General features: G+C 38.2%; 1 long non-coding RNA gene across 1 annotated transcript; it reads left to right on the top strand.

The window, feature by feature from the left end:
* The first annotated feature begins 1,055 nt into the window (after positions 1 to 1,055).
* On the top strand, positions 1,056 to 4,154 carry LOC139740603 (uncharacterized). The gene is made up of 3 exons (XR_011711568.1): positions 1,056 to 1,192; positions 3,478 to 3,575; positions 4,020 to 4,154. It is a non-coding gene; the product is annotated as an uncharacterized lncRNA (long non-coding RNA).
* The last annotated feature ends 13,300 nt before the right edge of the window (positions 4,155 to 17,454 follow it).

The raw sequence follows: 17,454 nt of genomic DNA, 5'->3' as shown, positions 1-17,454 counted from the left end.
GATAATGGTTCTTATTCTTATTCTTATACGGTTCGTTAGTCCGAAAATGATAGGAATTCAAAACGTTCGTTAATCGGAACATTACAAAAAGAATCGTTAATCCATGGTGGAAAAAGGTGAGCACACTAACAAAACTTAAGAATTGCAATCCTTATAATCGTCTTAAGATAAATAAATCTTCGAAATAACTAACCTTTCTCATTTTTTTTTAATTAACAAACTTTCTTCGGAATAACGAACCTTATTTCATTTTCGGATGAAAAAGCCTTCGGAACAACGGACTTTCTGAATAGTGAACCTTTTTCATTTTTTGATTTATAATTAATATTCAGAATGACGAACCTCATTTCATTTTCAGATCAACGAGCCTTCGGAAAATGAACAATATATTATTTTAATCTAAATTATGAACTTTCGGAATAATGATTCTTCGGAAATGCGAACCTTCAGATAAACAAACCATCGGAATCCCGGGAATGGCGAAACTTCGGAATGAGGAGCCTTCGGAGTAACGTACTTAAGTAAGAAAAGAACCTTTGGAATGGCGAACTGTAACCAAATCCTACACCGTCATTTTCTACACATGTGTGACAACACAAACAACTTTATGCTCTTTTAAAAATGTAATATTTAAACGAAATTAAAAAGGTACTCTCCCATTTCACATAGCTTCCCAGCGTATGATGAGGATTCAACAAACAGATTTTTTTTTTTTTTTTAATGCGTAATTTCCTTCTTTTCGTTATACATTGCATATTATATTTCGTCGGCGTTTTCACGAACCGACGCTATTTCGATTTTGGTCAAAATTTTCAAAATCGAGATATTGGTACCAAATGAAAGTGCTTTCAAAACTCTACCAAATCCCAAAATTTTAGATCACAAAATTAATTATTCTTAATTTTATCAAAGAAAGAAAAAAACGACGGTACCCGAAATATCGAGAAATTGAGAAAAACGGGTCTCACGAACCGACGCAGTAAAGATACGCCGGTTCGTGAAACCCGAATTGCGAGGGTGAAGAGCAATGCGGGTTTTACGAACCGTCGCGGTTGCACTATTTTGAGCTTTGTTCAACTTACTGGCCTAGAATTAGGTTTTGGCCCTAATCCAGATCTCAGAGTGAGAACCAAACCTTCTGAAAGATGAATGACGACCTAAGCCAGCCCACTGTCCACTAGTGAAGTGAATGGTAAGCTATAATCCTATTAAAATCATGCTCAAAATAACAGTTTCAGTTGGACTACCATAACCGTTAACTGCGGTAGAGTGTAGTCCCATGTATTCAATCGCGTGATGCTTATGAAGCCTAGTCTGTAAACGCCATCCAATTTCAAATTAGATCCCAAATCATATTATTTATAGTTTCTTTTCGACTTATGTCGTTACTTCTGAGACTACTGAGTACTGTAGTCGTAACGTCTGTGTGCAAGACATGCAAGATGTCAAAGTCTCGAAGACACTCATTGCTATGCCTTGACTTGAGTTGAAAATGAAATCATGAGATTGACAAAGTACTGTAGGCCTACTAAACTAAAAAAAAAGTAAAAAGTCTAAAAGTAAAACTCAAAGGAAGAGTAAAGAATAAAGTTAGACATGTTAGACTTTAACTTTCAAGTTTAACTATTAAGTCTAAGTTAAGACTTTACTTGTAATACCAGTTACTAAAACTAAGATCAGCTGAAGTCTAAGACCAAGTCAAATTAACTAGCTCTAGATCTACATCTCTAGACTAGTGGTAATAGTAGGTAGAGTCCACCCATTTTCCCCCCAATTTTTACTGGTCCATTCCTGAAAAAGTTACTGGTCAGTGTCCAACAGTGATTTTTCCTGGTCAGGGACCGTCGGACCAGTGCCAGTGTGCAGCGTTGGTGTAGATGTCATCTATGACAGTATGCTAAACACTACAAGTAGTACTCTACAGGTTAGGTGGCTTTCCTGTACAGTGCAGTGTTATAGTATACTTGTGAATTCAGCCCTAGTACCGTACTGTGTGTAGATATGTGACGTTATGTCTAACGTTAGTTCGAGTGGAGTACCTTTGAAGCACAGCGGTGGGGCTTTTTTTCCCTAAAACTTGTGAATGCGGCCCAACCAAATGGCATTTACATATTTACGCGTGATTGATAGTGATACAGTAGCGCTGTCGTTATCCACAGCAGCCATACATAATCTTTTGTCCTTTCTTCTTTCCTTTTTTCCCTTTGTTCTTTCACCCTTTTTATTCTTGGAATCGAAGGACTTCTAAGAAATGTCCCTCGACTGATTTAACCAGGACTCTTGAGTCCTGGTAAATCTAACCTAACCGAGTAATCGTTAACGTTTGTTAGGCCTAACATAACAGTAACACTGACTTAGCCCTGTATTGACTTTGTCTTTGGCCGACTTACTGAGATGGCGAGTCTAACTCTTTAACGTTAGTCTAAACGTAGTCGTTTCTGTCAGTGTCAGTGTCACCGGTTATTGTATATGGTGCCATCGCTAACGTACGTTAACAAGTTGATGTTAGTTATCTATGTCAACTTACTGATTCAGTAATAGTGGTACTGTCATCCTGTTGGATATCGCCGCAATATCATCCGTGACGTTTTAATTTCGTGTCACAAAGACAAAAGTTGCCAAGATCTAATAGTATTAGATGTCTAGATCTAGATGTTGTCTAGATCTATAATATAAATTCTGTGTACCACTGGTAACTTAAAAGTGAAAGGTCTAGACTTCACTTAGTCTATAATTAGACCAGACATTCATGAGGCAAAGGCCTATTTAGTAGATCTATTCTTATTCTATTTTAACGTCAATTCCTAATAACTCGCCACGTGTTATTCCTAAGGCCAAGGACTTCCGGGTTAGTGATTTTTTTTCTTCATAAATACCAAACAGCAGACGTGTTTCATTTGCATTCTTGCACAGACTTCATGAAAATATGTGCAGTATCAAAGAAATATGATGCACATGACAATGCCAGTGCTTTATAGGTGAATGGTTAATACCTTTAAAAGCTGAATGATAATGTAGAGTCTAGGTCTAATTAAGATGTTACAGTCTCTGATAAGAAACAGGTTTGATTGTCATAGACTGTTTCCCAAATGCAGGTACAAGTAGTAATATTCAGCTATTTCAATGCAATGCCTTGTTTACAAATACAATATTTGTACATGTAGATTTATATTCATGTGAATGATAATTCAATTTCTACATGAGACTTACTAAGTGCTAAACATAATATCTTGCATCAGTAAAATGTGTAAATGACGAGAAAATTTGAATATGCATCAAATACGAACAGCAGCATTTTTTGACATTCTTTGATCCTGCATAGGCCTACCATTTTGTTTTATGTTTGATATAAATAGAGCAAAATAATTTCAACTTCAGTTTTGTTGGCTGATTTTTTTTTCTTCTAAAAATTAAAGTATCTTGTACCATGATGTTTGATTTTAATCAAAAGTTCTTAATTTCTTTCTTTTCTTTCAGATGACTGGTGCCATGTAGTAGCGAAGAACTGGACTGTCTCAGAAAAGAAAAGGAAAAGTACAGGGTCGTGTACATCACCAACGGATGTGAATACAATGGTAATGTAGAGTCTAGGTCTAATTAAGATGTTAAAGTCTCTGATAATAAACAAGTTTGATTGTCGTAGACTGTTTCCCAAATGCAGTTAGTATTATTCAGCTTTTTCAAAGCAATGCCTTGTTTACAAGGACATGTAGATTTATTCATGTGAATAATAATTTAAATTCTACATGAGACTTACTAAGTGCTAGACATAATATCTTGCATCATTAAAATATGTAAAAGGCGAGACAATTTGAATATGCATCAAAGACGAACAGCAGTATTTTTTTGACATTCTTTGATCCTGTATACCGTTTTGTTTTATGTTTAATATAAATAGAGCAAAATAATTTCAACTACAGTTTAGTTGGCTGATTTCTTTTTCTCAAAATGAAAGTTGTATCTTGTATCATGATGTTTGATTTTAATCGAAAGTTCTTAATTTCTGTCTTTTCTTTCAGATGACTGATGCCATGCAGTAGCGAAGAGCTGGACTGTTTCAGAGAAGAAAAAAGTACAGCATCGTGCTGATCATCAAGGAATGTGAATACAATGGCTTAGGAAAGAAGACAATCTACAGATAGGATAGAAGGGAGAAATTGGGATGAAGGGCGACAACTTAAGTACGGTATATCTACAGTGAAATGTGATTGTGAAGTGGAAACATGAAAGGAGAGCCTAAGATTGAAGGTGAAAACAATGCATTCCATTCTGTGATGTCGTAATTACAATTTTGCTACACTTTAATAACACTACAGAGAGACATTTATATCAAGGAAAGCTTCATGTGGATATGGAATGTTAGATTTTTTTAAGGGTTCATTGGTATGTATTTCATGATAATAAATCTTGAAGGTTTTGTGTGGTAATCATAACCTTGTGATAAATCTTGATAGATTTCTAAGTGCACATTGGCAATATTTAGATGATGCTGTAATCAGATTAAGTTCTATTCTCCTTTATTCTTTTATTTATTATTTTGTTGTCTTCAACCCACTTTGAATGTGTCACGTATGATTCTTATAAACATGGGAACATGCACTCCATGTAACTGATAGGACTTATAACAAATTGACATAATTATTCAACCATCACTAGACAGTTCTGTTATAAGATGTTCTTTATTTAACTAAAATTGTAAATTATGATACGTGTATGTTCCCATGCAAACACAACAAAATACAGAAATATGATTTCTTTTAATAATAATTCATTATGTCTCTAAATTTACAATTAAAGAAAGTGATTGCAATAAGGATGTCAAACATTGTATATTAAAATCATAGATTATTCATTTGTCTCCATCCGTAGTAACGCACGCAACTGCAGGGTGCAGTTTGTAGGCTGCTGTGAAAAAAAAAAAATCACAGGCAGCCCAAGCACAATTTGAACCCACGACCTCTGGATTACTAGACCAGCGTCATAACCACTAGACCACCGGAGTGCCCTGGCGCTACCTTTACACATGAATAATTAAGTATAGAAGGGCTTGGGGGCGCTTCAAAGTTTACTGCTCTTATTAAATGTGTACATGTCATTTGCAACTCAACTAAAGATGATTAAACACACTGAAATTCTTACTTTAAATGATATTCATAATCTTTTTTTTTTCTTTAATAGCTTGGGATGTATACTTTATACACTGTATCGGTCTACATTTCGCCTACAATATGGAATTCTTTACTTCGAGACGTTTGTTTTTAACAAACAAAAAATTAAGAGTCCTTTAAAGGTGCTGTAAAACAGTGGTGTTTGTTTGTTTGTTTTTTGGTGGGGGGGGGGGGGAGTCAAATTAGCCTTGGCCCCTCTCCGCCGTCTTTTTTTTTTCCTTTAGCTGCATTTTTTTTAGTCATCACATGAAAATTCGTCTGCATCCACCCCGTAGTTTTGCTGATGACCTTTCTTTTTAATTATTTTAGCCACACACAATTTTGGCCGAATTTCCCCACCCCTCTTGTGAAATTGCTAGTACATGTACTAAAACACATTCTCAGAATGTGTTTATAGTACTGGTGGATTAAGGATTCACGGGGGGGGGGGGGTCGGCCAAAATTTCTCTTTTCTCATATGTAACAAGCCTACGGGGCGAAAGGCTGATATTATGGGCTTTCTACACACATTTTTAGATGCTAATTATTGGTTAACATGAGCACGATCATTTATGTTGTGATTAATTTGTTTCCTTATATATGTATGACTTCTATTAGAGACTTAATTGGCTTGGCACTCCTTACATCGACCTATTTTAGACACCCATTTCCTTCTCTCTCTCTCGTGCTTTTTCTCTACTGTCCTGTGAATAGTGTAACTACATGTACATGCAGTACCTCTTCTCTTTTGTATGATATACATCAAGTTTTTATCTGAGCATATGGGTGTTGCAGCACTCTCAAGCTTCATGCATATGCAGCAACATCTTTGTGTGTTCATATACATAGTTATGCTTGATATATTAATTTGAGAATGTTATTCTTTCTCTTGTATATGTTCCGTCCGCACTCTATAGATGTAAATGTACGATGTAAGATTTGGTGTGCATGTTCGAACTGTGTTCCTCTTTTTGTGAACACACAAGAACTGATATAATAATGAACTTGAATTACACATATTCTTGAATCTTGATTCCATCTCCATTTGCCATTAGATATGTATTGATTTATGGAGCTCTTCCACAATTGTTATCCTTCCCATTGTCATTACTCATCTCTGAATAATTCAAATTTGATATTTTATTGAGGACCTATGTTTCTTCGATTACATAATGTACCTCTTCAATATATTGCTGCAAAAGGCATAATAAAACATGACCATTATTATATATTTAAAATGAAGCTTGAAATTCTGATAGTGTTGATATTTATGTATTTTTAGGAGTTTATCAGTTTCGAAGAGTGCATGCAGGATGAGTTTTATGTTTTTATATGATCAGGTGCAGCTATCATAGAATCTGTTGAGCAGGAAAGAGAAAGATGGAAAATGAGGAATTATGAGTGAATTCGCATGCGAGCCAAATGACAATAATGACACTGATAAAAATTGTGACAAAGTAAATGTCACAAATATGTGGAATAATAAGAAATAAAGAAATTAATAGATTATTTCAGAGAAAGAAATAACAGAGTGCATGCATGAGTATGAAAGATGAGTAAATACAAGTAATTATTACTGACTGGCACGTCTTTTTCCCAAGATTTAGCGGTATCCTTCATCTTAGAACAAACATTCATAATTATTATGAAAGAAGTGAACTGAATTTGAATTAAAAATAATGTGAAAAAATAAAAAAGTAAATTAAAAAAGTTATAAAAAAATAGTAAAAAGTAAAAAAAATATGAAACACAGTATACCGAGTACATGTATTACCAAATGATAGATGTCCACATGCAAAAGTGTTAAATAATAATATATCCACAAAAAAGGGGGGGGGGGGGCACAGAAATCTTTGGAACGATCAACCACAGCTATAATAACAATACATGCGTGAACTAAATGAAGATGAAAACAATGACAACACTCTTTTTAGAACAATTAAAGGACAAGTTCACCTTCATAAACATAAGGATTGAGAGAATGTAGCAATATTAGTAGAACACATCATTGAAAGTTTGAGGAAAATCAGACAATCCGTTCAAAAGTTATGAATTGTTGAAGTTTTTTTGCAGTACCCGCTGGATGAGAAGACTACTGCAGTGTATGAATAACTTAGATGTCACATGCGTACAACAATATAAGGAAAATATAAAGAGAATTTCACAAAATTCCATCTTTTGAAAAAAGTACACATTCCCCTACCTCGTTACCGATAAATGTTATGGGTAATATTATTCCCCCTGCCTTTAGAAAGAGGCAAGTCAATTGCTCTTTTATTATGCGAAAAAAGTGAAAATATGTTGAATTTTCTTTTATATTTTCTTTATACTGTTGTACGCATATGACTCACAAGCTGTAGTAGTCTCCTCATCCAGCGGTTCCAACACAAAAATTCAAAAAATTCATAACTTTTGCATCGATCGTCCAATTTTCCTCAAACTTTCACTGATGTGTTCTACTAATATTGTTGCATTTTCTCAATCCTTATGTTTATGAAGGTGAACTTGTCCTTTAAGAGAAACTGGCTTGTATTATCATCTTAATTATCACTAAATGTATTGTAATCATCACAACAATCATTACATGACAATTAATTTCAATTAATAAGGTTATTGTTGATAAGCAGGTATAGCCCTAATAGTATTTGTGTGTAAACACATACGAAAATGAAATAGCGACGGTTCGTAAATACACGCGTATTGCACGTTACCTATTGTACAGGCCCTACAGCGCGGGTCTCACGAACCGGCGTAATACAACTTACGTCGGTTCGTGAGACCCGCGCTTAAGTACATAACCTATGGTGCGCGCAAGAAACGATGGATTTACGAACCGACGCAGTGAGTTTGAAGACAGATATATCGTAAATTTTTTGAATTCACACTAAAATTACACTATGGATAGGAAGAACAACTTCCACTCTCATCACCCTGTCAAAATTTTCACACACAAGACAGGAAAAGTCATTGAAAACGTTGTCTAAAACTTGTGAGATCTTTAAACGCGATTTTCTCAGAATTGCATTTTCGCTCAAAAACGAAATAGCGTCGGTTCGTGAAAATGCCGACGATTTGTTCGGTTATAACGAAATTTCGTTAAAACGAAGAAAAAAATACAACAACAACTGCCGGTCCTGAGCATTTCGTCATAACGGGAGTGCACTGCACATGAACACACACGAGATAAATCCCTTGTAATGAGAGAAAGAGGAAAGGTGAGTAATGAATGACAGGAATAGACTACCTTCACGGTACATGGACAGAGAAAAGCGAGAGGGAAGAGGAAGATGATGGGTCAAAACCAGGGCACGTGAGGCATGAGATATAAGCTCCTCAAATTAAAGAAGTGTTACATGGAGTTGTGGTAAACGATAGACGATTGTGGTTAAAAAAAAATATTGCAAAAAGTGAAGTGTAACATTTCTTCAAAATGTCTTTAGTTCAATGGTAAAGGCAGTCAAACTTAAAACTTCTTTTATACTACTATCAAGAGAAATCCGAAATTTCGGAACAGTAAAAGAAAATACAGATTTAGCGAAAATAGTTTTGGTTAAAGGTATTGACATTTACTGGATTACCGGGTAGGACATGCAGGGACAGTTTCGTTTTTGATGAACATAGAGTCAAAATACAGAAGGGAGAAATTAAGCTTGTATACATAAATCGATAAAAACGATACAAATCGTAAATCCTTAAGATGTTGTTTTCATAAGATGAAGTATCAGTATGGCATCTCCGTGATTCCTGGCAAATGATACAAAGAACTTCGTTTCCTGTAGTAATAATATTCTTTTTATTAAAAGTAAGAGTGGGGGGGGGGGGGCAATGACCCGGGGGGTAGTTATCCAGGGGGTAATTGACGTGGTGCACGGTCCTGGGGGTAATTTTCCTTTTGATAGTTATATAGGGGAGGGGGAGTTGTAGGCCTACTTATCCGGGGTAATCATCCATGGGAAGTTATCGGAGGGGGTAGTTATCGGGTGGAAGTTATCTGGGGTCTAGTTATCGGAGGAGGGGGTAGTTATACATGGGGATAATTATCCTGGTGGTAATTATCTGGGGGGTAGTTACCCGGAGGGTAATTATCCGGGGGATAATTATCCGGGGGGTAATTATCCGGGGGGTAGTTATCCGGGGGGTAGTTACCCAGGGGGTAGTTCTCCGGGGGGTAGTTACCCAGGGGGTAGTTCTCCGGGGGATAGTTATCCAGAGGGTAGTTCTCCGGGGGGTAGTTACCCAAGGGGTAGTTCTCCGGGGGGTAGTTATCCAGGGGGTAGTTATCCGCGGGGGTAGTTATCCAGGGGTAGTTATCCGAGGGGTAGTTATCCAGGGGGTAGTTTTCCTAAGGGGGAATTGCCCGGGGGGGGGGGGGGTGATTGCCCTAGGAGGGTAGTTGTCCGGGGGGTAGTTGTCCTAGGGGGTAATTACCCTGGAGGGTAATTGCCCTTGGAGGGTAGTTGTCGGGGGGGGGGGGGGTAGTTGCCCTAGGGGGGAATTTTCCTAGGGGGTAATTATCCGGGTGGTAGTTATCCGGAGGGTGGTTTTCCAGGGGGTAGTGTTCCTAGACCCTGGCAGCACTGATACTATACATACAGTGTTTACTATATATCTATCGACCGTACTGTATACGTAAGGTTTATTGAATTCATTGTGCAACGGATTATCAATTCAGAAAGTGCAAAAGCTCCGTCGCATGGGACGGAGATACCCCGCCCACACCCTCCTCCCCCGTTATCGGTCTCCAATCAATGGCGTAACTGGGGGGGGGGGGGGGGTGCCCCCCCCCCCCATCCGCTGGTACCAAAAAAAAAATATCAAAATGGTAATTCAAGGATTAGTAAGCTGCTTTTGAAATTGACATTTAAAAGGGTGAGCAAGATTTTTTTTTTCTCTAAGATTTCTTTTAACCATAATTAAAGAGGCATCAATAGTGTGAAACATTGTTCAAAAAGCCCGGAGCCGACAAAAGATTATGATTCAGCGTAATTCCTGGTTGGCATTCTGAATGATAAAGAGGATGGAGCAGTGTACTCAGAACATCCGAACGGCAAAGAGTCGCTGCAATGTTGCGCAATGTGATGTAGAATGTACACCTCTGTACCTTCCACTTTGTTATATCAAAGCTAGATCACCGAGTGTTGCATTACATACTATAGTCTACATTAAAATGCCCTGCATTGCTAATAATAAGACTTGATCTGGGCTATTTCCCAATTTTTCCATGTATAAAAACACACACACACAAACACAAACAATAATTAGGGGATGCTCTAAAGTGCAGATTTTGGACATCCTTCCCCCGCTTGGTCATACCGCCCCCAATCATGAACATAAATCGACATCCTTGACTACCAGTGGCGCACCTTCCCACCTTAATTTCCAAAGCGAAAAAACAAAGCTACAAACGGCAGTTTTTGGACTGTAAAATGTCAAAATGTTCACGCTCGCTCGCTCCGCTCGCTCGTATTTAATCGCTGTGCCATTCTCCTGATGTTGCTGCCAGTATTAAATTGCAAGCAGTTGCACCCGGTGCGCCCCCCCCCCTCCTTAATTTCCAAAGCGAAAAGGAATAGCTACAGACGGCAGTTTTTAGACTGTAAAATGTCAAAATTTTCAAGCTCGCTCGCTCCGCTCGCTCGCATTTTAATCAATTCAATTCAATTCAATTCAATTCAAACTTTATTTCATTTTTCGAAAAGAACATAAACATTTCACTTTCTTTGGTAACATAGAATAAGGTTGCATAATCAAAACAAAGTAAATTGAGAAAACATAATTGTGGAACCTTGGGGTAACAAAAACGTTGTAAGGAAAATTGATTGACTGAAGTGATACGGACGATATTGTAATCGTTATGCCATTCTCCTGATGTTGCTGCCAGTAATTGCCAGCAGTTGCGCCCGGTGCGCCCCCCCCCCTTAATTTCGAAAACGAAAAAATATAGCTACAAACGGCAGTTTTTTGACTGTGTCAAAATTTTCAAGCTCGCTCGTTCCGCTCGCTCGCATTTAATTGTTTTGCCATTCTCCTGATGTTACTGACAGTAATTGCCAGCAGTTGCGCCCTACGCGCCCCCTTTAATTTCCAAAGCGAAGAAATATAGCTACAAACGGAAGTTTTTTTGCCAGTAAAATGTCAAATTTTTCAAGGTCACTCGCTCCGCTCGCTCGTATTTAATCGTTATTCCATTCTCCTGATGTTGTTGCCAGTAATTGCCAGCAGTTGCTCCCGGTGCGCCCTGCCTAATTTCCAAAGCGAAAAAATATAGCTACAAACGGTAATTTTTTTGCCTGTAATGGGTAATTATCCGGGTGTTAGTTATCCGGAGGGTGGTTTTCCAGGGGGTAGTGTTCCTAGACCCTGGCAGCACTGATACTATACATACAGTGTTTACTATATATCTATCGACCGTACTGTATACGTAAGGTTTATTGAATTCATTGTGCAACGGATTATCAATTCAGAAAGTGCAAAAGCTCCGTCGCATGGGACGGAGATACCCCGCCCACACCCTCCTCCCCCGTTATCGGTCTCCAATCAATGGCGTAACTGGGGGGGGGGGGGGGGTGCCCCCCCCCCCCATCCGCTGGTACCAAAAAAAAAATATCAAAATGGTAATTCAAGGATTAGTAAGCTGCTTTTGAAATTGACATTTAAAAGGGTGAGCAAGATTTTTTTTTTCTCTAAGATTTCTTTTAACCATAATTAAAGAGGCATCAATAGTGTGAAACATTGTTCAAAAAGCCCGGAGCCGACAAAAGATTATGATTCAGCGTAATTCCTGGTTGGCATTCTGAATGATAAAGAGGATGGAGCAGTGTACTCAGAACATCCGAACGGCAAAGAGTCGCTGCAATGTTGCGCAATGTGATGTAGAATGTACACCTCTGTACCTTCCACTTCGTTATATCAAAGCTAGATCACCGAGTGTTGCATTACATACTATAGTCTACATTAAAATGCCCTGCATTGCTAATAATAAGACTTGATCTGGGCTATTTCCCAATTTTTCCATGTATAAAAACACACACACACAAACACAAACAATAATTAGGGGATGCTCTAAAGTGCAGATTTTGGACATCCTTCCCCCGCTTGGTCATACCTCCCCCAATCATGAACATAAATCGACATCCTTGACTACCAGTGGCGCACCTTCCCACCTTAATTTCCAAAGCGAAAAAACAAAGCTACAAACGGCAGTTTTTGGACTGTAAAATGTCAAAATGTTCACGCTCGCTCGCTCCGCTCGCTCGTATTTAATCGCTGTGCCATTCTCCTGATGTTGCTGCCAGTATTAAATTGCAAGCAGTTGCACCCGGTGCGCCCCCCCCCCTCCTTAATTTCCAAAGCGAAAAGGAATAGCTACAGACGGCAGTTTTTAGACTGTAAAATGTCAAAATTTTCAAGCTCGCTCGCTCCGCTCGCTCGCATTTTAATCAATTCAATTCAATTCAATTCAATTCAAACTTTATTTCATTTTTCGAAAAGAACATAAACATTTCACCTTCTTTGGTAACATAGAATAAGGTTGCATAATCAAAACAAAGTAAATTGAGAAAACATAATTGTGGAACCTTGGGGTAACAAAAACGTTGTAAGGAAAATTGATTGACTGAAGTGATACGGACGATATTGTAATCGTTATGCCATTCTCCTGATGTTGCTGCCAGTAATTGCCAGCAGCTGCGCCCGGTGCGCCCCCCCCTTAATTTCGAAAACGAAAAAATATAGCTACAAACGGCAGTTTTTTGACTGTGTCAAAATTTTCAAGCTCGCTCGTTCCGCTCGCTCGCATTTAATTGTTTTGCCATTCTCCTGATGTTACTGACAGTAATTGCCAGCAGTTGCGCCCTACGCGCCCCCTTTAATTTCCAAAGCGAAGAAATATAGCTACAAACGGAAGTTTTTTTGCCAGTAAAATGTCAAATTTTTCAAGGTCACTCGCTCCGCTCGCTCGTATTTAATCGTTATTCCATTCTCCTGATGTTGTTGCCAGTAATTGCCAGCAGTTGCTCCCGGTGCGCCCTGCCTAATTTCCAAAGCGAAAAAATATAGCTACAAACGGTAATTTTTTTTGCCTGTAAAATGTCAAAATTTTCAAGCTCGCTCGCATTTAATCGCTTTGCCATTCTCCTGATGTTACTGCCAGTAATTGCCAGCAGTTGCGCCCGGTGCGCCCCCCCCCTTAATTTTCAAAGCGAAAAGATGTAGCTAAAATCGACATTTGTAGTTTACTGTAAAATGCCAAAATTTTCGAGCTCCCTCGCTTCGCTCTCTCGCATTTTATCGTTGTGCCATGCTCCTGACGTTGCTGCCAGTAATTGCCAGCAGTTGCGCCCGGTGCGCCACCCCCCCCCCCCCCTTTAATCTCCAAAGCGAAAAAATAGAGCTAAAAACGGCAGTTTTTGGACTGTAAAATGTAAAAATTGTCAAGCTCGCTCGCATTTAATTGTTACGCCATTATCCTCATGTTACTGCCAGTAATTGCCAGCAGTTGCGCCCGGTGCGCACCCCCCCCCCCTTAATTTCCAAAGCGAAAAAAATATAGCTACAAACAGCAGTTTGGGATTGTAAAATATCAAAATTTTCAAGCTCGCTTGCTCGCATTTAATTGTTGTGCAATTCTCTTTTTTTTTCTTTTCACAAAAAGTCCCTCCGTGGGAGGGGTGTCCCCCTCCGTGGGAGGGGTATCCCCCTCCTACACCCTCTCCCGCTCGGTTGCTTCGCTCCCTCGCCGAGGATCTCACACCACACCGTCACATAAAATGTACCCCCGTAATAGTCCTTCATAGTATATTTATTTTTACTATGCTCTATAAGCGCGACTTTTACACTCTTGTTTTTACAAAAAGTTCCTACCCTGGGAGGGGGGTATCCCCCTCCCACACCCTCCGCAATGAAGGAGCGGAATAGATCATCGCCGAGGATCTCACACCGTCACATAATGAACCCCCGTATTAATAGTCCTTCATAGCGAAAGATTCGTGTCTGTATACACACTCATGTATGATGTACAATATACAATTGTATAGAGTATGTGTAAATGTACATGATGACACAGGAGCCAATAAATCAAATTAAAAAAAAAATCTCACAGTTTACATTTACTGTCAAAACGCACCCCCTTGAAAAAAAGCTGGTGACACCCCTGCAGTGGGATTAATATTCAAACATCACATTAGCATTACCTCTTATTAAACAATGTCTCCTGTTCATCTAAGCGTGGACACATACCACACGAAAATGCTACCAAATAATTTCTGATGCGACACTCTTCAAAACATGTATGATATAAACCTTCTGTTCATTATTATTTTTTTTTTGTGTGTGTAAATGAATGACAATATTGTCTGTGTATTTTTTTTTTTTGACTCACCTTGCAGATATCCAGTGGGTGAAGATCATTGCTTTCCAGTACTATTTGACTGCCATAAATTCAGGGTCAAAGATCTGAATGTTTTGAAGGAACCTGACACAATAACAATGTCCTTGTCAATTGAAAACTAACTTTTGATCCAGATAATGTAGAATAAAGCTGATGTAAATTGTATGGTAGGCCTATGGCCATATGCTTTTAAACCCACCACAGAAGTACAGTATAACTGAATGAAGAGCAAAACATTTGAAAGCAAAGCATTGTCTGAAGTATGCTTTGTATGTAACTTTTGAATATGATTGTTGTCTTTATTTGAGAAAGGGCCTTTATATTTATATTTATTATATGTCTGATTAAATTGCTGTTCAAGCTCTATGCAGACAAAATTTTGCTGCTGTGTGTGTTTTTGTTTTTCAAGGTTGTATGATCATTGGAGAAAAATACATATTTACACATGGTCTTTGCTTGCTGACCAGTGTTCATAATCATGTAGTATCATGGCTTTCTGATACTTTTTTATGCCTCCGCCACGAAGTGGTGCCGGAGGCATTATGTTTTCGGGTTGTCCGTCCGTCCGTACGTCCGTCCGCTTTCGTTTACGCGATAATATTGACTAGAATTTTACCAAACTTGGTCCAAGTGTAAAGTATGATGGGGAAATTACTTAATTAGACTTTGGGTGAAATCGACCAGAGGTCAAAGGTCAAGGTCAAATCATGAAATTGTATCCGTTTACGCGATAACTCATGACTGGATTGAGCAAATTTCACCAAACTTTGTCGGAGGATGATGTATGATGGGACAATTACTTAGTTATTTTTTTAGTGAAATCGGACAGAGGTCAAAGGTCAAAGATCAAGGTCAAATCATGATATTTATCTGTTTACGTGATAACTCAAAACTGGATGAAGCAGCTTTCACCAAACTTATTCCAAGGATGATGTATGATGGGGCAATTAGTTGAGTAGATTTAAGTGACATTGTCAAAGGTCAAAAGGTCAAGGTCAAATGCTAAAAATGTTGCTATTTCCCCCATATCTATATGCAATGCCCAAAGGTATTTTCTTGAAACTTAGTGTAGACATGTACTACTGCGTAAAGATTCTCCAGAGAGAGTTTCATGTCATAAGGTCAAAGGTCAAAAGGTCAAAGGTTAGGTGAAAATGTTGCAATATCACTTATCTCGCAAATGGTTCAATGTATCTTCATGGAACTTGGTACATACGCACGTACTGACTGGCAGGGATTATCTAGGGAATTTAGGGGTCATGGGTCAATAGTCAGGGGGTCAACGGTCAAGGTCAACTCCTCAAAATTTTACTATTTCCCTCAAATACTAGTATATGCAATGCTTGCATTATTAGTTTTAAAATTTAATATGTACATGCATTACCTAATGGAGATTCTCCGGGAAATTTCCAGCCAGAAGGTCAAAGGTCAAAGGTTAAGGGTCAAAGGCCAGTTTTCAATGCCCCCCCCCAAAAAAAAAAATATATATATATATATATATCTATTTTGTACTGTAATTACACTTTCTTCATACCTTGGAAATTACTCAATGCATAAACTTATGAAAGGGTCCGTCAGAAGTCAAGTAAAAATTCTCAATTCCTAAAATATGTGTACCTGCACTCTTATTAGACAATTATAGCAAACCCAGTTCAAGGAAAGTGAACATTCAAGATATTTCTGACAAACCTGTCATTTCATTATTTTGCCAGTTATGTGAAACTGTCATCACACATTGTGAAGACATTGTACTATACACCTACTGGGAGAATCATGCATCATGGCGGAGGCATCAGTCGCCATAGCGACATTTCTAGTTTTTCTCAAGTAGCTCATTGGCACCAATCTATGGGGCTTATCAACTGAATCTTTCATTGACCACAAGCTGAATTCCTCTTAGAGTTATAAATTAAGATTGTATTGCTTACTTGATAATTTATCCAAACCAGAGTTGATATCATTATAATAATGTTGAAACTTACGTGATTCAAAGTTCCTTTAAATATTATGTACTCATGTAAGCGTGATGTATACATGTATTACTTTGTATTACTTTACATGGAAATAGAATCATTTTGAATTGAACTGAAATAATTTGTTCTTCGGTGATGTTTAGTGACACACAAACTTTAAGGTTCTCTAAAATACAAATGCATGTTGATATGTGTTGATTTATGATACCCTCAAGATCCCTTTTTGTCGAGCCCACCGGAGGTGCGGGGAGACTAAGGAATCCGTCTGTCCGTCCGTAACGCTACAAAAAATTTGAATAACTCTCTACTAAGGACTTCAATTTCAGTCAAACTTGGAGGGAAGAGTGGTTATGCAAAGTTACACATTTTACCAAACATGAAGTACACCTCAAGGTCAAAGGTCACAGGCAGTGGTCAATGAACTTTAGGGCCCAATGTTGTTTTTATGGCGCGTTTCGATTATGGCTCATAACTTTTGATATGTATGTCTGTTTGTGACCAAACTTGGATGGTAGATGTCCCTTGGGGAGTTGAAGGTCACCACAAGGTCAAAGGTCATAGGCGGGATCAATAAATTTCTGGGACTTAGAAAATATTAATTTCTTCTACGTGAATGGGCGAGACACATTTTGACACTTGCCTTGTGTGGTGAAACGAATATCTAGAAACATTCCATATATTTTTAATCAATTTTTCTTCTAATTTTCTTCAGATTACTTGGATACGCCCACAAAAACGCCTTCCAAACCAATATTCTTGTGACCTCATCTGTCAACCATTGCTAAAGACATTAGAATGCACCTTCCCCTCGACTCAGCATAACTTGCATGTTCCCTCGCCACGTCTTTTGTTAGTCACATTAATATCACAAAAACATGCAATTAACCTTATAGCATATAGAAACTATGCAATGCAAATGAATGCTGACTTAATTGTGTTGATTCAT

This window comes from Diadema antillarum, unplaced genomic scaffold, assembly GCF_040938485.1.
Source record: "Diadema antillarum isolate AM-2024a unplaced genomic scaffold, OU_Dant_1.0 seq00000862_RagTag, whole genome shotgun sequence".
In the NCBI taxonomy this organism is placed as follows: Eukaryota; Metazoa; Echinodermata; class Echinoidea; order Diadematoida; family Diadematidae; genus Diadema; species Diadema antillarum.
Note: the sequence above shows the minus strand (reverse complement) of the source record. Positions and strands in the feature narration are given on the sequence as shown.